Source organism: Gorilla gorilla, chromosome 4 (assembly GCF_029281585.2).
Source record: "Gorilla gorilla gorilla isolate KB3781 chromosome 4, NHGRI_mGorGor1-v2.1_pri, whole genome shotgun sequence".
Taxonomy (NCBI): Eukaryota; Metazoa; Chordata; class Mammalia; order Primates; family Hominidae; genus Gorilla; species Gorilla gorilla.
In genome coordinates, this window is record NC_073228.2 from 122,086,094 (window position 1) to 122,113,868 (window position 27,775).

The following is a 27,775-nucleotide window of genomic DNA, read 5'->3' on the forward strand; positions in this document are numbered from 1 at the left end:
TTTGTTTCTCTTTTTTTCCTCATAGACTCATTTTTGGGGGTTCATGTAGTACTTCTCATTCTTCTTTCTATACTAAATGCTCTAGTTAGGTTTTTCTGGCAAAAAAAAATTATAGCCTGAAAGTTGCTTATGAATCTATTTCTATCCTTTTGACTTCAGATAAATCCTTTGAGAATAAGTGAAAGAACTGCCCCGTTACGGTTTTAGCTTTCATTGCACTTTAGTATAGAAGTATGAAATAAACCCTTCAGTCAGACATGCAGGAACAAAATATGAAATGAGGCCTTGGGAAATTTGGCATTATTATGGGATTAGAGACAGCCACAATACATAGTCAATTTTTTAAAACTGGCTAGCTATAATTTTGGGACAGCAAATGTACTTCAAAGTGAATATATCTGTACAAATAAATATAGACATAGTTATACACATGCAGATTAATGAAAATGTGGATAGGGGCTGTTCTACTTAAATGTTTTCAACTTATACATTTTTATAGACACATACAAAATTACATTGACTTTACTCCACAGAAAAAGTAGATAAACATGCCCACTATCTAGAGTTGGCATTAGCATTAGTGCCTTGTAATTTTAGACCCTGTGATATTTTATGTTGGTCTCTATCTGCAGACTAGTTAGTGAGGCTGGCTTAGTTTTGAGATGTTTTACCAGCCTTATTTGCTGTATCTTTGGTAACTCTTGGTTTAAAAAAAGATTTAAATTTCTACTAAGAGAGCTAACAATCACAACTGAAACGAAAGCAAAGTAATTTAAAACATGCACGTAGATTGAAAGTGGTGAGAAAACAAAAAAATACCTTCCGTGTATATCGCATAAATCATTCCACAGTGAAAATGACTCTGAAAAACCACACACAAATCTTGCAGCAGGTGTGTAGCACTCTGTTTGTGCAATAAATACTAACAATATTAACACAGCCTCCCAACTTGTCTTCCTTTACATTTACTGCCCCCCCCCCACCCACTCCGACCCCATGTTTCATTCTGATTCCAACCACAGGAGCAGAATGATCCCACTAAAACACAAGTAACATCCTGTTACTTCCCTACTCAAAATCTTCCAATCTGTTTTTTTTTCCTCAAAGATCTATTAATCTTTCCCCAACCCCAGTTGCCCTTCTTGCCTCATCTAGTTTCCCTCTCCTTTTTGCTCAAGATGTTCCTTACACGTGGCTTCCTTGCAATTCTAAGAACTCATTAGCACTCTCCCACCCCTGTGCCTTTGTGCCTAGTATTTCCATTCTTTGGACCAATTTCCTTCCCAATACACAAGACTCTTTTCCTTTCCCTCAAGTATTTCCTCTGATGTCACCTTTCCAAGGAAACCTTCCTTGACACCCTACTTAAACTCTAACACTCCCTCCTTTTCTGTTCTAATTCAGTGCACCCTTTCCCCCTCCCTGCTTTAGACTTCTGCACAGTGCTTACTAGCATGTGGCAAACTACATGTATTTACTCATCTATTGATTTCTGTCTTCTTCTATTTGAAATAAGTTTCTGGACGGCAGGAAATTTTGTCTGTTGTGTTTAGTCCTGGATACCTAGTACATAGTAGGTACCCAAAAAACCTTTGTTAAATAAATGAATAAGTATTTAGTGAATTGATTAATGAAGAATAAAGGATGACTATGTCTGCAATGAAGCAAAGTGACTTGTGAACTGGGCTTTAAGTGTCTACCTAAAAGATCAAGATCCATATAGGTATCTGTTAGTTTAATGTCAATTCAAGAGAAGACAGTCTACTGAAGAGCAGGCCACATGGCAAAGATGAAAGAACTACAGAGCTCATCCAGGAGGGAATTTAACAAACTTAATGGATTTCCAAAGTAGATAAAACTAGTTAATTAAAAATTTTAAAGCCTAATAAAATATATTTACTCAATAATAAGAATATCTGAAAATATTCAGGTTGAAAGGAAAGGCATAAACTCCAGGCATAGAAATTCTCAGGTTATCTTTGACGACATTCTCTCTAACTCACATCCAATTCACCAACAAATCTGACTACTTCCCAACTCCACCATTATCCCACCAGTCCAATCCACTATCAACTCTAGCTGAGATCCATATGAGACTCCTAAATAGAGTCTGTGCTTCTACTTTTGTGCCCCTCTGGCCTTGCTGACTCATAGCAGCCACAGTGATCTTCAAATTTAGAATAAATTCCTAAGTCTTCACCACAACTTATAATACGCTACATGATTTGCAGCCCAGCTACACCACTGACCTCATTTCCTAACTTTTTCCTCTCCCTCATATGCTCTGGCCGTGATGGTCTTTTTGCTGTTCAATAAGTCAAGCAAACCCATGCCTCAGGTTCTCTGTACCCACGTCCTGGAACAGGAACATTAATTCTCCAGATATGCAGGTCATCCACATCCTTACTTGACTCACTACCTCATTCCTATTTTTGTTCAAATGTCAGCTCCTCAGAGAAGCCTTTTCTTTCTTTTTTTATTTTTTATTTTTTTGTGATGGAGTCTTGCTCTGTCACCCAGGCTGGAGTACAGTGGCATGATCTCAGTGCACTGCAACCTCCGCCTCCCAGATTCGAGCAATTCTCCCTGCTTCAAGCCTCCTGAGTAGCTGGGATTGCAGGCACCTGCTACCATGCCCAGCTAATTTTTGTATTTTTAGTAGAGATGAGGGTTTCTCCTTGTTGGCCAGGCTGGTCTTGAACTTCTGACCTCAGATGATCTGCTTGTCTCGGCCTCCCAAAGTGCTGAAATTACAGGCACGAGCCACCGCACTCGGCCAGAGAAGGATTTTCTTACCGTCAGATGGAAAATTACAGTCCTTGTCATTCTTTATGTCCTTCTCTACTTTTTTATTTATAGCCCTTCTCATTTCCTAACAGTATGCTATAGATGTATCTATTCCTATACTTTATTGCTGTATCCCCTGTGGCCATAACTGCACCAGGAACAGAGTAGGTACTGAGGAATATTTATTGAAGGCATGAGGGCTGAATGTAATGTATAGAGAGATTGCAAGTTGAAGTTCATCTTAGTCACTATGCATAGGAAGAAATGAACTTAAAATATAGATTTATAGGCTTTCAGGACCCAACATGCTCAAAATTAGAAGAATGCTTCCACATGTTTACATTCACAATTACTTCCTGCTCTGGGAGAAACCATTCATAACTACTGTAAACATTTCTGGGGTTTCCAATGGGGTATGATGACTGAAGGTTCATTTGACAACACATCTTACTTTTTCCTGAGCCCAAGCTCTTATTTTTCCAAATTATAAAGGTTTTCTCATCTGTATTTAAAACAACCGTGTTTGTGACCTAACCCTTATTTTTTAGCAAATTGTGCATTTACTAAAAGATATTGAAATATTCAGGAGGAAATCATGCATTTAAATCCCCAAATCCTCTTATAGGAAGCATTTCCTAATCCTATGTAACTTGTAGAAAATGTTCATCTAATCTCCTACTCTATTATGACTCCTTATAGTTAAGGTAATAAAAAAGAAATTAAGTTGTATGTTTTCCATCCTAATCTATGTCTACTTAAAAAAACAGAGAAATAGAACAGTATACATATATAATGTGTTACTTGTTAAATTGCTGCTTTCCTATATTCTAACTTTTACAATAATAAGTCTGTATTATATCTCTCCCCATCTAAATAAAAAGTTTTGTGCAAATACTTTAGGAAACTTCTGTGATTGTAAAATGTCAAGCTCTCATAAAGCACATTTCAAAAGCAGAGACAGAAATATCTGAAGATGTTAGAACTGAGATAGAATTTTAAATACCCAGATTCGCTAATCGTTATGCAACCTCCTCAGTCAGTGGGTGCTGCTGCTTTTTCTCTCACAAGTAGAATTTCTAATAGATTTTCTTCACTGAAAAAAAAAGGATCAAGGAAGACATCATTCTATAGATATACCAAGTAGCTGATGCACATTTGTGTGGATATCAATTGGTAAATAGCTAGATTGTAAACAATCTCCATGTTAATTTTATATAAAATTATCTATAATGTTTTCAAGATTCATTTTTAAAATAAATTGCAAAGTATTGTCTGGATAGTAAAATATTTTCCACTTCAGTTCTTTTTGTTTTACCCGAACATTCTTAGTATACTGTTAAAGCAACAGTGCCTGTCATTATTCAGTTTAGCAATATTACTTCTAATAAGTATAAATATAAATGACTTGAAATCCACAAGGCAAACATCCATTATTTGTTTTGACTGCATCAGGATATTATTGGCAAATCAGGTATTAAAAGACATTAACATTTTGTCTTTAAAACACAAACTGGCGAATTTACAGGTAAGCTGACATTGCATGTATATAGACAGCCTCGAGAATTCTAGACTATCATTCACAAATGTATTTTTCAAATATTCATAGGACCTTATACCTATGCCAATCCCAGTTGTGGCAGCAAGACTACTTTGCTGAATAAACTGACATGGCCTCTTCCCTCAAAAATTTTAGGCCATCACTGACTGACTTTGCATTATCATATGTACATGCATGTACATGTGCACACATGCACACACACATATACACACACACACCCCTTGATGCAGGTGCTTTTGATCTTTTTCAAAGAAAGGAAATGGGCAGTTTCAAAGTCACTGCCTGCTGCTAAGAAAAACAGAGGTCATGAATGTTTGATTGATATAGCTCAGATGTTATCCTTTATGAATGAAGGGTTTCTATGCAACTTGATTGTGGAAATTGTCTGCCTACGGGAACTCACAGAAAAAAGAAAACTATTTGAAGTGGGTGTTTCCTGCATAGAAAGAGGATTATGATGATGCATTCTCAACCTTAAATTTGCGGGTTTTTTTTTAAAGTCATGACCACAACTGAGGCAATGAAAATACCATAAGTAGTTCACTTTTCCTACACCACAAAACTTGGCCAGGAATAGCACATACTTTTGGCTACATCTACATCTCTGATTAATTTTTTGAATGCAGGAAGTGTACAATCATGGCATTTAAATAAATGAACACTGACGCATATTGCTTCAACTTAGAGAAAAGAAAAAGACCAAATTTCATTATGTTACAATACACACACAAAAAAAGAGTTTGTGTGAATGATCAGTTGGAGGATTTTTAAATGCATTTTATTTACTCCTTGACATACATCCACAACTCCAGTTGACATTAATGGGAATTACTCAAGTGTATTGAGAAAGAATAGGCCTTTTGTGTGTATACTTGTACATTCAAGTAATAAATTTACATATGCTCAAAGAAACCCATTTGGTTTTTCTTTTTAATATATTGAGTTAAAATCACTGGCATACCTCATAAGAGGTAGTGAGTGAAAGATGGTTAGCAAAGAGAAGGTTCAGATACTAAGTAGCTCAAGATGCATTTCATAAATTGTCCCTATTTCCCTTAACCATCCAGGACAGAAACTAGTTTCTTAATTTATCTTTCTTACTAAATGGGAATTGTATTTTCACCATGTGGAGAGGGGAATGACCACAGGGTAATTCCAGGGAGCCACTGCGGTCTACTGCAATTGATGCAGCAAGAGGGGCTGACAGTGGCCTCAACTTCCCACAAGATCTCCAGTCACTGGCAGCCCTACATGCAACTCTCCTGGGCAACAGTCAGCATGTACAAGGTCTGTCTCTGCTCTCAAGAGCGCTCTCATGCTGACAAAGGCCTCCTCCTAATGCCCATGCTATGAAGAGTCAGATTATAACACAAGCAGGATGCATCCAGCACGCAAACCCCCAGGCCCTTGTCTGTGAGACTGGGAATCTCATACACCCTTAACCGAGGACTCTAGCTGGCATCATGTGACACTTGGCGAATTTGCTCGAGCCCTTCACCCAACACTAGTTGCCTCAGAATGTCTTTTAAGAAAACAGTTAATATTTCTTGGTGGTTATTTTACAAGTTCATTAGATGAAAAGTTTGTAAGCAGAGAATCACTTTCAGTGGAAAAAAAATCATAATATCATAACTAACTTAGTTATCTGTCTATTCTGGCTGCTCTCTCGCTTACGTATTTCCTAATCAGGCCATTGGCTTCTAGCAGGAGGGACAAAGAGAAGAAAAATCGAGGCTAATCACAGTGAATGTAAAACTAAAAAAAAAAAAATTAAATTCTGTCTCAGAAGGTTTGAGTATTTTCAATTTGAGTCTTTGGAGTGACATACGATTTGCTATTGTGGCTTTTAGTATCTTCATAGGGCAAATAGAAACAAAGAGTGACGGCCAGACAAGGTGTTTGAGGAAGTTTGGGGCAGAGGAAGTTGTCAACAATGCTTCTGAGATAACTAAAACAATTTCAGCTAAATATATCTGAACACTTTAGAAAAAAATGTCTTCTGTCTCATATTCAGAACAAAGATAAAGTACCAGTCAAAAGTGTAGATTTCCTACTTAATTACTCAAAATCAAAATAAGCAGGTGATCTCTGATTAAGCAGAATGCAAATGAGTAGGATTTGACAATGATGCTTTAGCAGCATGTCTGAGAACACCAAAGCTGCAGCTGTAAACTAAAGAAATTAAGCATATTAATTTGTTTCAGTGTGTCCATTGGGATAGATGACTGATGATCTGCCAGCTGCTGTTTTAAATCACAGCATTTCAGAGTAGAAGTTGATGGCAACTTACACAGTTGGATTTGGTTTTCTACTAGAACTACCTAATACAATACCACAATTCACAGTTAAGTGTAGACGAAAAGGGCGGCAACATCAGAAGGCAGAGAAGACCCTGACAGGGGTATGTACAAGCTTCCCAGTGCTTCAGGATTCATTATTTTAATAATGACAAAATTAAATCTTAATATCAAAATGACCAGGTGTGAGGTTAGGCTCTTCTCCCTTCCTCGCTATACACCAAAAACATTAGTAAGTCTCTGGTGAAGGTATTTGTAGGTTCAATACTTTTAGGTTGCTGATTGCTGTGTTTGGCTTCAAGTTTTGTGGTAATAAACAGTGATGCCCAACCCTCTCAACTATGTATGGCTATTCTATTGCCTGCTTTAATAAAGAAGTAAAAGGAGAATTACTACTTGGAAGGTACTTGCTAACAAACCATTATTTTCTTTAGCTGCCAACATCTCAATGGTATTAGAATTAGTAGTTTCCAGTTTCCCAAGACCACAAGCAGAGAAGCCTGAAAGAGAATCATATTTTGGGACAGTTAAACTATGAAAAGTTTACTATGCAGTGACTGTGCTTAAGAGTCTAAAGAGATTGAAAAATCTAAGGGAGTCTTGCCTACATCGAGACAAGGAATGTCTTTGCAGTTTATCTCATCTGGTTTCAACTTCCTGTATTAGAGCTACAGAGACTGCAGGTCTTGGAGAGTCAGACACACCTGGGAAGACAAACCTCAAGCTGCTACTTACTGGTTAAGTGATCCCAAGCATATTAGCTAACAAAAGATGTAGTTTTCTCACTCATAAATTGTACATGAACACCTCCCTCATGGAGTTGTTTTAAAAATTATGTGAGATAGGGATTCTGAAACTAGAGTTAGTGAAACCATCCTACACAAACAAGCACTCAATGAATTTCAGGTAAATAATAGTAGGTATTATATGTTACCTACTCTTAGGTTAATTACAGAAATGAGGAAATTGAGAGCCACTGAAAAGATGTGAGAGACTGTTAATCGCGGAACCAGAGCAAAATCTCAGCTCCTTAAATGGGGTATAGTCCTCTTTGCAGTATATGGAAATAATATGTTTCTGAGTGTGTGTGTGAATGTGTGTGTGTGTGTGTGTGTGTGTAATTCAAATGATGTGGGACTGGTGCTATTCTTACTAAGTCAAGACAGTAGTCTCATGTCCAGTATCACTTCTTCTATTCTCTGTATCCATTAGACTCTCTTTTTTCCATTAGGAAATTTGAGATACTCTTTGCAAGCAATAATGACATGAGATCATGTTCTGAAACATCTATGCTTCTTTCTTACTTGGATATCCCCATAGTGGGAAGCCTTTCTGTATACAATGTAATAACTTGGCACCACCACATTGACAAAATTTATTCAAGATAAACATGAATACAGTCATGTCTAATGATTAAGATAATTTATTCATTCTTATTAGGAATGTCAGGTGTCAATGATACAGAAGTAGACAATACAAGGAAGGTCTTTACTTGCTTGAGCTTAAACACTAGGGAGGAAAGAACAGAAAAGCACACGAGCAATTAATTTGCATGATCTTGGGCAAGTAATTTTGCTTCACTAAGTCTCAGTTTTCTTAATCTTAGAATTTGGAAATTATTTTAGATAAAAGGCATCATTAAATGGGAAAATTGCTATTAATAAAATACATCAAAATATTTACTACAGATGTATCAAAGAACTAAATGTTAAAAGAAAAATTATAAAATTTTTAGAATATAGGAGAATATTTTTTAACCTTGTGCTTAAGATCTTAAATAAGAGTGTATACTTATAAGCCAAAAAATATGTTGACATAGTCAATTCCAAAACAAAAACAAAAACAACCATATGACCATAGAGCCCCCCAAAAAAAGTCAAAAGATACATAAAAGATTGAGAGAAAACATTTGAAAAACATACAATACCCCAAATTTTCAGTAAAGCTCTGAAATTGATAAACTACCCATTATAAAATGAACAAAGACTGTGAAAAGGTGTTCCCCACATCAGAAAATGCAAAAGAAACACAATGTCAATATTAGCCAGAAAAATACGCAAATTATAAAAATGAGAAAGTACCAAACTTTTGTCATTAATTTGACAAAATCTTTAACGACTGACTGTATGTCCCACTGAAAAGGCATAGGAAAACATTTCTTCTCATACACAGTTGGTAAGAGTATAAATTATGACAAATTTTGGAAAGAGTAATCTGGAAATATTTTTTAAACTTTAAATCACATTAACTTTGACCTCAAAATCTTACTCTGGAAATGTATCCAACTAAAATAAAAGTACATGTACTTCAGGACATATGTAGATAGATTTATGTATGGCAGCATTATGTGTAGCAGAAAAAAAAATACATGGAACAGCCTGAAATGTCCATATATAAAGAAATGTTTTTATCACTTATGTTATATCCATTCAAAAGACTTCTCTATGAACTCCTAAAAAGAATGAAACATATGTATATGTGTTAACTTCGAAAAAAATAATATTTTTTTAATTTTTTTAAATTATACTTTATGTTCTACGGTACATGTGCACAACGTGCAGGTTTGTTACATATGTATACATGTGCCATGGTGCTGTGCTACACCCATTAACTCGTCATTTACATTAGGTATATCTCCTAATGCTACCCATCCCCCCTCCCCCCACCCCACAACAGGCCCCGGTGTGTGATGTTCCCCTTCCTGTGTCCAAGTGTTCTCATTGTTCAATTCCCACCTATGAGTGAGAACATGCGGTGTTTGGTTTTGTGTCCTTGTGTTAGTTTGCTGAGAATGATGGTTTCCAGCTTCATCCATGTCCCTACGAAGGACATGAACTCATCATTTTTTATGGCTGCATAGTATTCCATGGTGTATATGTGCCACATTTTCTTAATCCAGATTGGAACCAACCCAAATGTCCAACAATGATAGACTGGATTAAGAAAAAAAAATTTATTATTTAAAAAAACAGGATCCCTAATTGTGTGTGTGTGTGTGTGTGTGTGTGTGTGTGTGTATATGTGTCACATTATTGTTATTAACTATATGTATAAATATGTTTTTTATTTGTATAAACAAAGAATATAGTAACGGAAGTTTTGGGATTCATACAAATAAATATCTAAGGGATTCCATTACGAGGTGGGATTTGAAAATTAAAATGAAAATTATCTGTTTACATTTGATGTTCCTATACTATTTGCCTTTTTGCTTTACAAGTGTTAGTGCTTTAATTTTCAAATCACTGAACAAGACACACCTGCCCACACTGTAGTGAGGATCTGAGGAGAGATGTGCACAGAAATAACCAGCACACGCAAGGGGCCGGTCACTTTTCCAGAGCAGCCAGAGAAGTTACCGTAGAGGGGGTGGCCTTTGAGCTAAATATTGAGAAAAATACAGAAATGCATCTTACATTGGTTTATGATTTTGGAAATAGGGGATTCAGATCTGATCCTCTTATTAACACCAGAGATGTCATTTGATAGTGTGAGTCTACCTTCTAAATCTCTGAAAAGTACTCTCTTCTGAAATATATATGGCTTTTAAACCTATGAAAATGTACTCCAATCATTCATAATTTTACAGATTCAAATTAAAATAATATACTATTTAATATATATCCAATTCAGATTGGAAAAGTCTGATCATCAATCTTCTGTCATTAAAAAATCTGGTGATAACACTGTTAGTTAAGATTTAAGAAAAAGGTATTCTCATACCCTGTTTGTGGAGTATATACATTGTTACAAAGTATGAAGGGCTCTTTGGCAAAATGTTATGAATTTTAAATTTGATCCAACATTTCATTTCTAGGAATGTATCTTACAAATATACCTACAAAGATACACACATGCATATGTTCAAAAATATTCATGACAGTACTCTTTGTAATAGTAAAGTGTTAGAAATAATGTAAATAAGAAATGGATAAAATAATTTGGGCAATGGAAAGAATAAGAGCAGGAAAAAATGAAGCCTAGAATGTGGCTTTCAACATCCAATATGCAATTTTTCTTCTTTCATAGCAGGTCTACCTCTTCTGAGTTGGGCCATGTTGTAACTTAACCCTCTTCTGTGACCTGATAGTCAGCACTGGAGTGGAAGATGGGGCCAGTTCTGCAGATGACAAGCATTGTGGATGATGGATGATGTTGTGTCCTAGCCAGACTATCTTTACCCAGCCAGTGCGCCCATCTCTCAGCTGCTGTAAATCTTGGTTGCTTATAGCTCACAACTTCCTCTTTTCAAGAAATTAACTTTGACTAAATGGGAGCCACCTCACTCAAGAAGTTACTTCTCCCACCCCAGGACAGCCTACAGCCAGGGCTTGGCCCTTGTGCTCATAGGTAACAACAACACTAAGGTGTGACTTATGCCCAGAGCACCCCAACATATCTAGCTAAAGCGAGGTTCCCAGTGAAACCTCATCTGTGTTTAGCCACTTGCCATGCCATGTCATATACTTCCCTCACTTCTTTTATCTTGAGGGCTATCAGGGCCCTGGTAATAAAGAAATTGGACTCTGAAATTTAGGAAAGGGTTATGTAAGAAAATGCCCTTGAGAAACTTAAGCCCTGGATTCCCTTGAATCCCTTGGTCCTGCAAAAGTAGACCATCACTCCTGTTAGAGGACAGCATCCTCTCCCATCTCATCCTTGCTTGAAGACTATGCAGATGCCTCAAGTGAGGCAAGGTTGCTCATGAGACAATGTTCATCCTCTGCAGGATTTGCCCTATTGTCCCCTCCTGGCCATTAGATCAATCAAGACGGTCAACTAACAAATGGCACAACACGGAAGAGCCGAGTCTGCTAAGAAAGGAGAAAAATTATGTGTTGAAGAACCCATAGAACCTAATTATCATCCACCAACAGGAACCAGGAGAGTAGCCCCATGATTGGATCTCCGGGATGCCAGATCATGAGTGAAGGTAAAGCTGGATAACAAAGATTTTGTCAATTTCAAGGAAATTATTTTATTTAATACCTGACAAAACCCTGCAGGACAGTTCTGATGTGCTATTAGGATGACTCAGAAATTTGAAAAAACATAAAGATGTCTGAATTGTTGTGACAGGCAGTAGAGAAAGAGATCAAAAGACTCATTGATAGGAGCATGTTAGAATAGACCAACTACCTAAGACCAAAAGACCTACCTTCCAACTATATTCCTTGAAAAGACCTAAAGGACACACCATTTACCAAAATGGAATAAGCTGATGAAGGAGGCAACAGTATCATTGAAAATCTCATAGTGGTTGTCCTCTACAGTCTGGGCTGATGACATTCAAAAATATTAGCCTGCTATTAGCAGGCTCAACAGCAATCAAGATGATGTGATCCTTGAACAGCAATGGAAATGTGGCAACATTTAATTGCCAGAAGTAAAGTTCAACAAGTAACAATGTCAAAATAACAGGCAGGGAAATCTCACCTGCAGGGAGCTATGCAACTGGCTAATACCACAGCCAATGAGATAGATCAACAGCCAATGAGAATGTTGTTTAATATAATATATAATCCAAAGAAATCAAGAATGAACAAAGAGAAGAATGAGGCCCAGTCTCAGTCTTTTGTCCCAGATAGAAAATCATGATCCCAGCACATATTGCAGTTCTCAGGCAGTTCTCAACCCAAAACCCATCATTTGAAGAATAGGTTGAGTCACCAGCAGGAAGGAGTCTGAAAAACTATGGCAAGAATAAACAGTAATGCATCCCCTAGTCCTTGCTCAAGAAATCTATGACACAATAAGACCACCAAACATTGAGAAGCATTTTGAACTATTCAACTGTGACTAGTTGATGCTGATACTTGGAAACCCAAACCTTGATCTGATCATGCCACCCTTGTTAGAGTAGGGTAGTACATGGGTTTTGTTTTGAAAATTTTTTTTTTTTTTACCACTCCGCTAGTGTCCATATAGTGACTAAGTCTTATCAATTCTAATTCCAAATGCTGTCTTCCATCGGTCTTTTCTTCTTTATCCCCAAAGACACTCATTTCATCACTCTTGCTTAGGTCAATTAAAATAACTTGTTGATTATTCTCCTTGTTTCAAAGTGTTTCTCCTTCCAATCACTCAGAATGATGATAGAAGAATGATGTCAAAGTTTTCTTAATATAAGATAAAAACCTCTGCATCAATTCTTTGCTTAAAAATCTTCAGTGGTTACTATTTTGCCATACATAAAATACCAAACTCCTATACCTTATGTGATCCTTCACAGCCTGGTCACATTTTACCTGCCATCCTTGCCTCCTGCCACACACCCCTGCTCCCTGTGTTCTGACCATACAGAACTTCAACCAGTGCCATTAACAGGTCACCGTTTGAATTTCTGATAATTTCATTTTGCCCAACTAAAAGGCCATTCCGTGTTGTTTTTTCTACCTATTTCTCCCAAAGCAATCATTCTGGTTGTGAACAAACAACCTGAGGTCCCTATCAGCATTGGTTCAATGGAGACTACCTGAGCCATTTAGGAAGGTAAAGAATGCTTCTTTGGGAACCATGGCTTTAGAGATACTGTATCAAATATGCCTTGACAAACCTATTTAGAAATAGACTCAGTTTTCACATAGCAAACTCCTGCTTATTCAAAGTCTAGTTCAATTATTACCTTTTCATGTTCCTATTCTCAACCCTTGCAGAATTAATTGTCCTTTCACTTGGGTTCCCAAAGCAATTTATTCTAACTCTACTATACTCTGTAAAACATGTTATTATAGTTTTAAATGGTGTCTAAGCAATTTTGTATCCCTAGCATTTATCATGGTGCTTGGCACATAGAGTTCCATCTACATTCTTATTGAATTAATATTTGCTCTCCTATACTATCAAATAATAATGAAGTTAATGTGTATCTAGAATTTATAGGTAGGTTTTGTTTTGTATTTTTAATCTTCCTCCCTCCTTCACCTCCCAACCTTATGTGGTATTCACTTTTGACTTCATTGGATTTACTTGAGCTTTGAATTTGTGATCCTATCATGTATTAACTTGTACAGCCTGACCAACCACTTTGGTAACCTTTTCTAAGGCAGGAGAAAAAGGAAGTGTTTTACCTGTTTTATTTTTTGAATTTTTATTGTAAAAATTTCAATCATTAAAAAAGCAATGAGAAAATTATAATAAATGTCCTTCTTCATTACCAACTCATAGCCCAATTTTGTCTCACACATATTTCTACTTACTCCCCATTTTCAAGTTATTTTGAAGCAAATTAGAGATGTCATATTATTTTATTCATAAGTATTTTTATAGTTACATCTAAATGTTAAAAGAACTCTTTTTAAAAATATTTTTAACCCACAATGCCACTATCACTTCTTTTAAAAATGTCAGTAATTTCTTATTATCAAATATTTAGTCATGTTCAAATTTTTTGTACCTTTGAAACCTTTAGTTATCTGCCTCATGAAAAGGGAGATTAAAATGTGCTCATTTTTTGTGAACTACAGTATGTCCAGTATTGTCAAGGATGTAGGTTGGTAAGTTCAAATAATTGTGTGGCATAATTACTGACAATAAGGAGTTAATATAATTCTATCAATTTCACTACATTAGAAAAAGAAAAACAAGGAGTAGAAATGCATATTCCACCTCCCACTCACCTGGACTTCTCAGGGTGTTCCAGAAGAATGGCATTCTAACCTTCCCCTCTGTTGAAATCACAACCAAGAGCTGATTACAACAGAGGAATGTGGTAGTCTTACATATTTTTGTGCTCAACACTCAATTTCACCTCTTTATTATATAATTACTGATTACTTAAAACTAAAGCTAATAAATAAATGCTAAGACTCTCTTCCTCATAGGAGTATAGTAATGACTGAATTATGCAAAATTTTAGAAAATGGATATTTTATTTGCAATTTAAATGCCCTATAGTCCTCACATTTCTATTTCATGATAGAGTAATAACAACCTTTCTGCTGAATATATCCATTGTAAGGAATTTATACAAATGTACTGACTCTTCAAATGCTTCCTCATGCACTTTCTTTGAAGGTGGAAGTGTTGAATCTATTAGTTCCCTGTCCCAAATAATATTTTAACAGTAAACCCATTTCACTAACCACGATTAACTATTTTTTCCTGTTATGGACTGCATGTTTGTACCCCATATTCCTACCAAATTCATATTTTGAAACCCTTTGTGATTGGTATCCCCAAGGTGATGTATGGTATTTGGAGATGGGGCCTTTGGGAGGTAATTACGTCATGAATGTGGAAATCTAATGATAGAATTGGGGCCTTTATTGTAAAAGACACAGAGAACTTGCTTTCTCTTCTCTCTTCCATGTGAGGATACAAGGAGATGCTGACCATCTACAAGCCCGGAAGAGGGCCCTCACCAGAACCTAACCATGCTGGTATCCTAAATTTGGACTTCCAGTATCTAGAACTGTGAGAGAGAAAAAAAAAATGCTTGCTATGTAAGCCATCAAATCTATGGTGATTTGTTATAGCATCATAAACAAGACATAAGACATAAACTGACCGAGACCACTATAATAATAAATATTATCTGAATATTCTATTCTTTAGCCTTTTGTCTTGGCATCAGATGGGCACAGCTTAAAACACAGCTGGGGTAATAACTTTTTAAGTAAGAGAAGTAGTAAAGCAACTAAAAATAAAAATAATGTTAGGCTATATTGGGTACAGAGAGCCAGAATTGGAATCTATTCTGCTCTTTGCTAAATACTGGCTTTGTGATTTAAGCAAATCTCTTCTCTAGAACTCATCCCGTCCCTTTAAACAATTGTGAGCACTGGATTAGATCATTTGTAAGGACCCTTTCAATAAAGGAGCTCTTTCTAAATATGAACAGAAGATATTCTATCAGAAAAAGCTGTTAGAATATCATCTTACTAGCCAAAAAAAGGAGAATCAGGTTGCCTCATTTATTGAACTAAAAACTCCATCTACTCTTCTAATTTATGCATTTGAATAAGAATTTTCATAATTCTGTTTCCTGTGACTTGTCAAATCATACACTATACAAAAACGTATTGACATAAGCTCCAGGTAAGCAGCAGAAAAAGAATCAATGCATTTTATATGCCAATCCTTTTAAATTGATCATTGTCCTCGTTCATCTCAGACAGTGAAATGACTTACTTAGGATGAAGATATTTCCAACTAGGCAGGACATTTTTCCTGATTAAACTTTTCTTATAAAAACCAAGTGATTTTTATACGAATTCTTGTTACTTTTCCTTACATATTCTTTCACATGCAAAAGATATTTTAATAAAAAATGCAACCTATACATCAAATATGAGTCACTGAATAAAACACAGCCACACTGACTTTGAATTATACTTATAAGGCAAGTAAAGTAGTTCATGGGCTCAAAGGAAATAGAGTTTATACCTAATTAAGTGGGAGAAGAGGGAAGAAGCAGGGATGCAGAATTATCTTCACAGGGAAATTTGTGTTTGAAATCAGCCTTAACAAATGAACAAAAAGGCAAAAAGCAAAGATAGAAAAGTATTCTAAGGAAAGGAGTCAGCATTGGGAAAAAAGATGGAAGAGAGAAAAGTACAGACAGGCATGCTACTGTCTGCTTTCCACTGACACTTTCCCTTAATATTCACAAAATCTGAGTATTATTAGCATAATTTTAAAGATGTGTAAACTAAGGTTCAGGCAGATAAACTTTTTGTCCAATGTTACACACCATATTCTTAACTGGTCTTAGGTTACACACCTAATAAATAAATAAATAAACAGCTCTCAAACCCTATTATGAAAAACTTCAAAGCCATATTATGCTGATATAGTAATTTATTCAAAAAGCATTTATTAAGCACTCACCAGGTATCAAAGACTATAGTTAAAACTAGTGATGCAATAGTCACTATCTATAAGGAGCCTGGGGACTCTTAGGCTGGGTGAGGAGACAGTGAGCTTCCCAGTTGATATGCAATAACCTTTGCCTACCTTTTTTACTTCCTGCACTGGTTTCTGCTCCACAAGGTACACTTTGAGTTCATCCTCATAAGGACCATTTAAACTGGTCCCTATTCTCCACTGAATCCTCTTTGCGACAAGGATTATTCCAGTACAAGTAGGAGCCCAGCACAGGGCTGTCTGGAAACAACAGCTAAGAGAAGGTCCTATCATGAAGATGCTTCCACTGACCCAGGAGGAAGCCCAGACCCAGTGTCTTAATCCTCAAGTTTCCTTCATTGACCTTGGGCACCTTGGATGTATGCTCAGGAGCAGAGGCATTCCAATATGTTCTTTCTTTTACCAGGGAGAGTTCATGACACCCAGGAAAGGTAGAGCTCCCCTTCTCCTTGCCTACTGAAGCTCTTACAGGCAAGAGTTGAGTAATACCTCCTCATAGCTTTCTTCTCTTTTACCTTCTCTTTGTCTATAACAATGCATTCCCACCATTCCTTACTTTCATTCTTCTTGATGTGCTAAAACATGAAAAAAACTGCCCTTATTCTCAGGAATTCAAAAGTAGACAAGCTATTTTGTTTTCTAGCATTGCAAAGCTTACGCATCTCCTCCACTGTGAGGGAGCTTCTTACGGCATGCTGAAATTAGTTTATGCCCCAGAATGTTTTGAGCCATTTCTCTGGGCCGCAAATAAGACTTGTCCATACGTTTGAACATTGAGCATAAGAAATATCCAGGCCTCAGGGGCTAGTGATAAAATATAAAGGTGCTTCAAGTTTTAGATGACCGTTACCAGGGTTGATTTCCATAGAACATTTCCCTGAAGTACAGTTATTAATTGGATAGAAAGCCAAATTATCTTATGTTATCTTCATCTGAAGGTTAGAAGAAGAAATGCCTTAACAAGAGACTAGGAAAAGATGACATCAACTGAGTATTTGATAAGACATACACACACACACACACACACATACACTTTTATTTTTTATTTTTTATAGTTTAAGTTCTAGGGTACATGTGCACAATGTGCAGGTTTGTTACATATGTATACATGTGCCATGTTGGTGTGCTGCACACATTAACTCGTCATTTACATTAGGTATACCTCCTACTGCTATCCCACCCCCCTCCTCCCACCCCACGACATGCCCCAGTGTGTGATGTTCCCCGCCCTGTGTCCAAGTGTTCTTATTGTTCAATTCCCACCTATGAGTGAGAACAAGCGGTGTTTGGTTTTCTGTCCTTGCAATAGTTTGCTCAGAATGATGGTTTCCAGCTTCATCCATGTCCCTATAAAGGACTTGAACTCATCCTTTTTTATGGCTGCATAGTATTCCGTGGTGTATATGTGCCACATTTTCTTAATCCAGTCTATCATTGATGGACATTTTGGTTGGTTCCAAGTCTTCGCTATTGTGAATAGTGCTGCAGTAAACATACACACACACACACACACACACACGCACACATATTTTCAATCTGTTATAATGGCAAATATCTTACTGTTCATGTTTTTCTGTTCTACTTTTCAGGGTAATGGGGTAGGCAATTAATATTTCTTTTAGAATATAAAGAGTATTTACAGATGGCTGGAAATAGGAGTAGAGGCAGTCTATATCCTAAAAAAGAATTGATTCAAAATTTCCTCTTTATTCCCTTAGGTGAAGTTTATGTCACTTTTTAAAATTCTACAGCATGCAGGGAGAGAGTAAGTGGAAGACATCTAAGCTTCCACATTCCCACCATGATCTTTTATAATCCTAGCTACTAGAAAACCCCTCAGCACTCGGGGTCTCAAGACTAACATAGGGAGCTGGCTAGAGATTGCACAGAGGCATTGCTTCAGAGAAGGAGCCAACACTGTGACCCATCGGCCCCTGCCCTTGAACAGCTGGAGCACAGCACCATTCAGAAAGTCCAGCTCACACAGAACTGCTTCCCGCCCTGGGACTGACAACACCACTGCTGCTACCAGTTCAAGGAGGGAGAGGAAAGGCCAGGCACTTTTACACACTCCAAGGGAGAATCCAGTGCTGTTGCTGTGGGTTGCTGTGGAACTAAGGAGTGAGCAAACCACATGTCCCTTAGCTGCCTGCCTACACTGCGGGCACCGAAAGTGGCCCTGCCCTCCCCCCCGGGGCAGGCCTGCTGTGCAGTTGCTGCTGCCTCTACCTGAGCATTCTGCCAGCAGCCTGGGGACTGCCCCACTCATGCCTATCACAACCAGCACTTACACACACCACCAGAGGCCTGAGGACAAGTCCACCAGCCTGGTCCTGTCACCCAAATATTTGAACATGCTGTCCAGGGACCTGGAGATTGGCCAGTCTAGTCCACCACCCTTAGCATGTAAGCACTTCTGGAATCTGAGGTCAGGCTGACCCAACCTGTAATATCACCACAACTGGCCTGTGCCACCTGCTTGTGCCACCTGCTCCCTGGCCCACCCACGCCATTGCAGCTACTGCCAGCACCAGCTCAAAGCACTTAGGTTCCAGTACATAGTTCCACCACTGCTACTGCCATTGTCCATATCATGCTCACTGCCCAGGAGCCCAAGGAACCACCAATACACTTGGCTCACCACTGCCACTATGAGCAGCCAAGCAAGCCTCCTGGAGGCCTAACAATGAGCCTGCCTGGACCCACTAACAGTAGAGCCAGCACACACTGCTCCAGGGCTCAGGGACCGGCACGCTCACTGCTGCAAACATGAGGCCCAAAGACTGGCCCATCTGGCATTCCAGTCCCCAGCAAAACTTCACCATAGCCTCCATTAATAACTGCACTCTAAGCCACTGAAAAAAATCACAGATACCATGGATGCTATATACAGCTGAAGAAATCATGCTGAGACTACACTACTGCATACAACCAAAATAGAAGTCAAACAGGACTAAACAACCAACATCATAGATAGAGCTTTAGAAAAAGTACTCCCCTATGAAAGCAAATTTTAAAAATTAGAAAAAGTAACTGTTACACTGGATACAGAGATATCAATGTAAGGACACAGGAAACATGAAAAAGCAAGAAAATGAAAAACAATCCACTCAAAAGAAAAACAATTTTCCAGTATATTCCCATCAAAAAGATTTGTGAAATCTGGATAAAGAATTCAAAACACTGATTTTAAATAAGCTCAGTGAGATATAAGAAAATGCTAAAAAAAAAAAAAGAAAGAAAAAAGAAAAAGAAATCAGAAAAACATTTCAGAACACGAATGAGAAATTTACCAAAAAGATTTTAAGAATGAACCAGGGAAGATATTCTGGAACTAAAGAATTCACTGAAGAAAATACAAAGTACATTTAAAGCATAAACAACAGACTAGATCAAGCAGATGAAAGAATCTCAGAACTTGAAGACAGGTCTTTTGAAATAGTCCAATCAGACAAAGATAAAGAGAAAAGAATTTAAAAAATGATTGAAGCCTCCATGACATTCGGAACAACATAAAGTGACAAGATACTCAAATTATCAGTGCTCCCAAGAGTGAAGAGAGAAGAAAAGAGTTAGAAAATCTATCTAACAAAATAACAGGTGAAAACTTCCCAAGTAGAACAGGGATGAGATATCCAAATACAGGAGGCCCAGAGATTTCCAAACAGATACAATGAAAAAAGGTATTCTTCAGGGCAGATTACAGTCAAACAGTCTACAGTAAACAAACAAACAAAAATTCTAAAAATAGCAACAGGAACTATCAAGGAACCTCCATCAGACTAATAGCAAGTTTCTCAGCAAAAGCCTTACAAGCCAGCAAAAGATGGAATGACATTTTTAAAGAGCTGAAACAATAAAAATGCCACCCAAGAATACTATATCCAGCAAAATTATCCTTCAGAAATAAAAAAGAATTAAAGTTCCAGACAAGCAAATAATGAGAGAATTCATCAGCATTAGACCAATCCTACAAAAATTGCTCAAGGGAGTTCTACAACTAGAAGCAAAAGTACATTTACCATCCCCAAAGCACATGAAAATATAAAGCTTACTAGTAAATCAAATATACAAATGAGGAAGAGAAAGAGATCAAATGGTACCACTACAGGAAACCACAAAACCACAATGACAAACAATAAAAGAAAAGGAAAGAACAACAAAATAGCCAGAAAACAACTAGCAATATGACAGAAACAGAATGTCACATATCAGTAAATAACCTTGAGTATAAATGGGTTGAACTTTTGACTTAAAAGATATACACTGGATAAATGGATTAAAAAAAAAACATGATCCACCTATATGTTGCCTGCAAGAAATGCACTTTAGCTGTAAAGACACATATAGACTCAAAGTAAAGTAAGAGAAAAATATATTCCTTACAAACAGAAACTACAAGTAAGCAGGAGTAGCTATACTTATATAATTCAGATAAAATATATTTTTAGACAAAAACTTTAAAAAGATACAAAGAAGATCATTATGTAATGATAAAGGGATCAATTCAGCAAGAGGATATAGTATTGCAAATATATATGCATCCAACACCGGAGCACCCAGGTATATGAAGGAAATATTACAAGACCTAAAGAGAAAGACCCCAATACAATAATAGCTTGGGACTTCAACACCCCGCTTTCAGATTTTGACAGATCATCTGGACAGAAAGTCAACAAAGAAACATCAGACTTAGTTTATACTGTAGACCAAATAGACCTCCTAGACATTTATAGAACATTTTATTCAATAGCTGCAGAATACACATTCTTCTCAGCACATGAAACATTTCCCAGGACAGCCCATATGTTTGACTCCAAAACAAGTCTCAAAAAAATTCAAAAAATAGAATTGAAATTATATCAACATCTTCTCTGAATATAATGAAATAAAACTAGAAATCAATAACAAGTAGAACTTTGAAAACTATACATGAAAATTAAACAACATGCTCCTGAACAAGCACTGAGTCTTTGAAGAACTTAAGAAGGAAATTTAAAAATTTCTTCAAACAAATGAAAATGTAACACAACATACCTAAACCGGTAGGAAACAGCAAAAGCAGTGCTAAATGGAAATTTATAACAATAAACATCTACCTCAAAAAGTAGAAAGATATCAGACAACAGAAATAATATAGTGCACATCAAGGAACTAGGAAAGCAGGGACAAAACAAACCCCAATGTAGCAGGAGGAAAGAAAAAGATCAGAGCAGAGGTAAATGAAACAGATACTAAAAAACAACACAAAACATCAATATAACAAAAAGTTGGTTATAAAAAATAAAAATAATAAATTGCTAGCAAGACTAAGAAAAAAGGAAAGATGACAAATAAAATCAGAAATCATACGATCATCTTGTTGATACGGAAAATTTACTTGATAAAATCCAATATCCTTGTATGATAAAAACTCTCAACAAATTAGGAATCGAAGAAACATACTCAAAATAATAAAGGCCACACAGGACAAACCCACAGTTAACACACTGAATGGGGGAAAGCTGAAAGCCTTTCCTCTAAAGGCAAGAAAAGAAAATTAAAGGCATCCAAACTGAAAAAGAATAAGTCAAGTTGTCCTTTTTTGCTTACAACATAATCTTACATCAAGCAAAACGGAAAGACTGAAAAAACTCCTAGATTTCATAAATAAATTCAGTAAGGTTGCATGATACAAACTCAACGTACAAAAATTAGTAGTTTTTATATATCAATAATGAATTAGCTGAGAAACAAAAAAGTTAATCCCATATATAATAGTGACAAAAAATAAAATACCTAAAAATAAATTTTAACCAAAAAGGTAAAAGACCTCTACCAAAAAACAAACAAACAAAAAATACCTCAAAACACTAAAATTGAAGAGGATACAAACAAATGGAAAGATATCTCATGCTCATGGGTTAGAAGAATTACATTAAAATGATCCTATTGCCCAAAGCAATCTACAAGTTCATTGTAATCCCCCATCAAAATACCAATGCCATTTTTCATAGAAATAGAGAAAACAATCCTAAAATTCATATAGAACCAAAAAAGAACTAGAATGGCCAAAGTAATGCTGATAAAAAAAGAATGAAGCTGGGGGCATCCTACTATCGGACTCCAAAATATATTACAAAGCTATAGTAAACAAAACAGCATGGTGTTTGCATAAAATATATGCATAGACCAATACAACAGAATAGTGATTCAATAAATCCATGTATTCACAGTCAACTGATTTTTGACAAAGGCAGCAACATTCACTGGGCAGAGGACACCCTCTTCACTAAGTGGTGCTGGGAAAATTAGAGAACCATATGCAGAAGAATAAAACTGGACCCCTACTACTCCTCATAAACAAAATTCAACTCAATATGGATTAAAGACTTAATCATTAAGTCTTCTTAATGTTAATCATTAAAGTTAATAAAATTTAAATCATTGTTTGCATAAAACTTCTAGAAAAAAATATAGGAAAAAAGACTTCAAGACTTCAGTCTAGGCAAAAATGTCATGGCTAAGACCTCAAAAGTAAAGACATCAAAGGAAACAGTCAACAAAGTGAAATGACAACCTGTTGAATGAGAGAATATATTTGCAAACAATGTATCTAAGGACAAGTGACTAATATCCAGAATATATGAGGAACTCAAACAACTCACACTAAAAACATAAATAATCCCATTAACAAGTGGACAAAAGATACAATCAAACATTTATCAAAAGAAGACATATAAATGACCGTCAGGAATATGAAAAAGTGCTCAACATTGCTAAGCACTGGGGAAACGCAAATCAAAATCACAATGAGGTATAATCTCACCCCAGTTAGAATGGCTATTATTGCAAAGACAAAAAAATAGCAGGTGCTGGTCAGGATGTGGAGAAAAAGTAACTCATACACTGCCAGTGGCAGTGTAAATTAGTAAAACCGCTGTGGAAAATGGTACAGAGATTTCTCAAAAAAACAAATATTGAACTGCCATACAATCCAGCAATTCCACTACTGGGTATTTATCCAAAGAAAAAGAAATATATTTTTCAAAAAGATACCTGAACTCATATGTTTATTGGAGCACTATTCACAATGGCTAAGATATGAAATCAACCTAGTTGACCATCAGTGGACAAACAGAAAGACAATATGATATATATACATAATGAAATACTATCCAGTCATAAAAATGAATGAAATCATGTCATTGTCAGCAACACGCATGGAACTGGAGGTCATTATGTTGAGTGACAGAAAGACAGATACCACGTGTTCTTCCACATGGAAGCTAAAAAAGTCAATCTAATTGAGATAGAGAATCAAATTATAGATACCAGAGGGTGGGTAGGGTGTGTGAATGGGAATGAGGATCAAGAGAGGTTGATTAGTGAGTACAAATATATCAAATATATAATTAGATAGAAGAAACAAGTCCCAATAATCAATAACAGAGTAAGATGACTATAGTTAGCAACAGTATACTTTATATTTCAAAGTAGCTAAACCAGAAGACTTGGAATGTTACCAACACATAAAAATGACAAATACTCAAGGTGATGGATACCTCAAATACCCTAGCTTGATTATTACACATTCTATGCATGTAGCAAATACATGTACCCCATAAATATGTAAAATACATTGTGTCATTACAAATTTCAAAAATCTATATAATTCTTTCTTCCTAATTAATTTATGAATATATGTTGTAAGCATGTGATATATTTTGGTTGCTAGAGTTGCACTGGACTTACAGAAAATCAAAGTCACAAATCCCCTCAGCAACTGCCTAAAAAATGTCTTAAACGTTATCAGCTTTAAATGTTGCAAAGCTGTGTTTATTTGGCTTGTAATTTTGAATATATCCCAAATGACAAATTAAGAGCTATTAAACCCTGGCTTAATAGCCAGGGTTTGAGTCCCTCTTATGAGTCTATTCTTCTATCAAAATAGAAAGGGACCCAACTGCTCAAAGACATAAGGTTTGCTTTATCTCAAACAAACATAGCTAGAATTTTAGAAATGAGAAAGAAGCAACATTTTCTGGAAAGGCTTAACATTTTATTACCAGTGAGTATATTTGCTTTGGAAAAACCTTTCAACTGAACAATGGTTTCCATTATCCTCAGCCTTTGGTTTTCCTCTAAATCCTCTTTTGTAGGCATTTCTTAGCTCTCTCAACACTGCTTGACAGTTTTGTTATTTTAGTTTGATTTTCTGCAATTCTACTTCTCTGCTGTCTGGATGATTTTATTATTTGCCATATTCTCTCTTTCAGATTGGGAGTCTTATTCTGGTTTTGGCTTGCCAGAGTTTTGGCAAGCTACTGCTATAAAATACAAGAGATTTGGAAGCTATGCAGATGGCAAATGTAGTGTTGTATGCTTTCATTCATGATGGGCTTCCGTCTTTTTTATAACAGGCAGGAAAACTGCCAGCTCTTATTCCCTGTGCCTGCTTCTGACATATTTAAGCAAGACTGTGGTAATGATTTGCAGGGCTGCAGGCTTTTTAGTTGGGGTACACTCTGGTGGTTGGAATTTAAAGGAAAAAGTTTCTGTTGATACTTAGCATTGATTTTCTTACATTTGTTTTCTATATTAATGACTCCATTTACCTTTGAAGTTAACATTTTTCCTTTAGAAGAGTTAAAAGATTACCTAATATTTTCTTTGGTTTTTATTGTTTGTTTTTCCCAAAGCTAGTACTCATGATAACAATGATTTTTTTTTAAAGAACATCTTGCCAAGCATTACCACTAAAATAATAAGATCTACTCTCTCAATTGTAATTTAATAAACCTGTTTCTGGAAATGACTTTTGGAAAAGAGAAGCATTCATTTCAGCTCATCGGATCCATGAGCTTAAGCTTAGATAAATAATTCCTGTTCAGAAAAGGCAGGACAATTTTGCCACAACATAGCTTGGATATTTAGGATGCTCTAGTAAATCAAAGGTGTGAAAAGTGCAATCTTATGCAAAAAGTGAAATATTGACTGGCATTGTTAATAAAAGTACATTTTTCCATCATATAACTATGGCACTGTAAGAACCAAAAATAATTAAGTCTTCCCAGTGCCTCAGTTTCCCTTGATTATGCCTTTTTTCTCTCATAGGGAGATGTGTTGGGGAAAATATTCTAATTAATTTCTATACAACTTAAAAGTTCAGGACAGGAATATACAAGCATCAGCACAAGTAAAACAGGCCTTCACAAATATAGCTTTGTTAATATAAATTAATATATTGTATCAACATATCAAATTTTATTCTGTCATACTATATGATGTCTTTTAATTTATGGATTCTACTATAAAAAGGCACACAATTTTGCTCCCAGTCACACATAAATAATATGACAAATAAGCAACCGGTCTGATTCTAATCTCCCCTGCAGCCCTAAATATTATGCCCTCCCTCAATAGGAATCTGAATCAGTAGGAATTCTGAATGCAAAATTAATGGAGTTCTAACCATGAAAAACAAAAATAAGGATTTCAGATATCCCAGGAGAGTTCCAATACCTCACCCAGAACTTAGCCAAGTCAATTCTTCACCACAGAGGATTCTGCCTTTATAACAAGGCATTTGCCTTCCTGGTCCTCCCTACAGAATGCCAATAATGTCTTTCCCCTCAGTTAAAAGGTCAGAAAAAATAATATCCCTAACCACTCCCAGATACCCCATGGATGTCAAGATACTGACAACCTCCATTTGAGAACCACTGCACACACAATATTGGCTTGGAAATTCGACAAACCCAGAACTCCAAAGAGACAAAGACAATTCTGTTACACATTAAATACTGAGTTCAGGCCAGGTACAGTGGCTCATGCCTGTAATCCCAGCACTTTGGGAGGCCAAGGCGGGCAAATCATGAGGTCAGGAGTTCAAGACCAGGCTGGCCAATATGCTGAAACCTCGTCTCTACTAAAAAGAATACAAAAATTAGCCAGGCATGGTGGCGTGCACCTGTAGTCCCAGCTATTCGGCAGGCTGAGGCAGGAGAAATGCTTGAACCCAGAAGGCAGAAGTTGCAGTGAGCCAAGACTGGGCCACTGTACTCCAGCCTGGGTGACAGCGCGAGACTCTATCTCAAAAAAATAAAAATAAAAAATAAATACTGAGTTCAACCAAAGGACCTGTATGTGTTTTAGACAATTTTTCTGTTGTACAGGATGTATGGACTGACTTTTTGCATTATTAAATCTACAATTCGTTTACCTTGATCAAAAAGTCAAAAAGAATCATGCAGACACAAACAAAAGGTAAAGAAAATAAAGCTAAGTATCAATTTTTTTCTTGGATTCAGATGCTTTTCAATTAGTAGAGAATTTGTGTCTGCTTTTATTTAACTGTATATACAGGTGAATTAAAACTGAAATAAGGAGATTTTAATACAAAGGCTAAGGCTTACCTGACCCTAAGACCACCTTATTTGTAAATTAGAATTTATGACTAGAAGTATTTTATTATGAGGTAACAGATTCAGTAGATTCAAATTAAAGTATTATCAGCTTCATTTAAAATTGTCTGATAAAAAGAATATAAACAAATATTGTTTATAAAGTAATAGGGATAGGTTTACTGACTTATGTATATTTTTCAGCAAAAACTTACCATGACAAAGACATTCATCAACTCCATATTAACCAAAGTACATATTTCAAGTTAGAAACTTTAGCCTACTTGCCATTATAACTAAAGTGTGTGCCCATAATATACCATGTTTTATTAAATGATTTTTTGTGAAACATTTCTGACAGACACAAAAATAGACTTGAAGAAGTGAAAATACATGGTATATTCTTGCATAAGAAGACACAGCATTCTAAAAATTACAATTTCCTCCAAGCTACATAATACATTTGATATAATCCCAATACAAATGTCATAAGAATTTTTTGTAGCATTATACAAGTTCATTTTAAAGTTCATATAGAAAACTAACCATAAAGCAATATCCAGAGAAATCTTACAATGTATGGGGGAACTACTTCATCCAGATACTAAAATATATTATAAAGTCTCTATAATTAAACTATATGCTACGGACGTATGAATGACCAGACATACTAGTAGAAGAGAGTAGGAAATTCAGAAAATGGATCCTAGAGCATTGGGAAATTTGGAATATAATTAGCACAGCATCTCAGATCAGTGCTATGAAAACTATATAGTCATATGGAATAGTGTAATTTTGAATCATTCCTCACATAATTTATCAGGATAAATTTCAAATGCATCAGAGGATGGAACATTAAAAATATCACCATACAGGTAGTA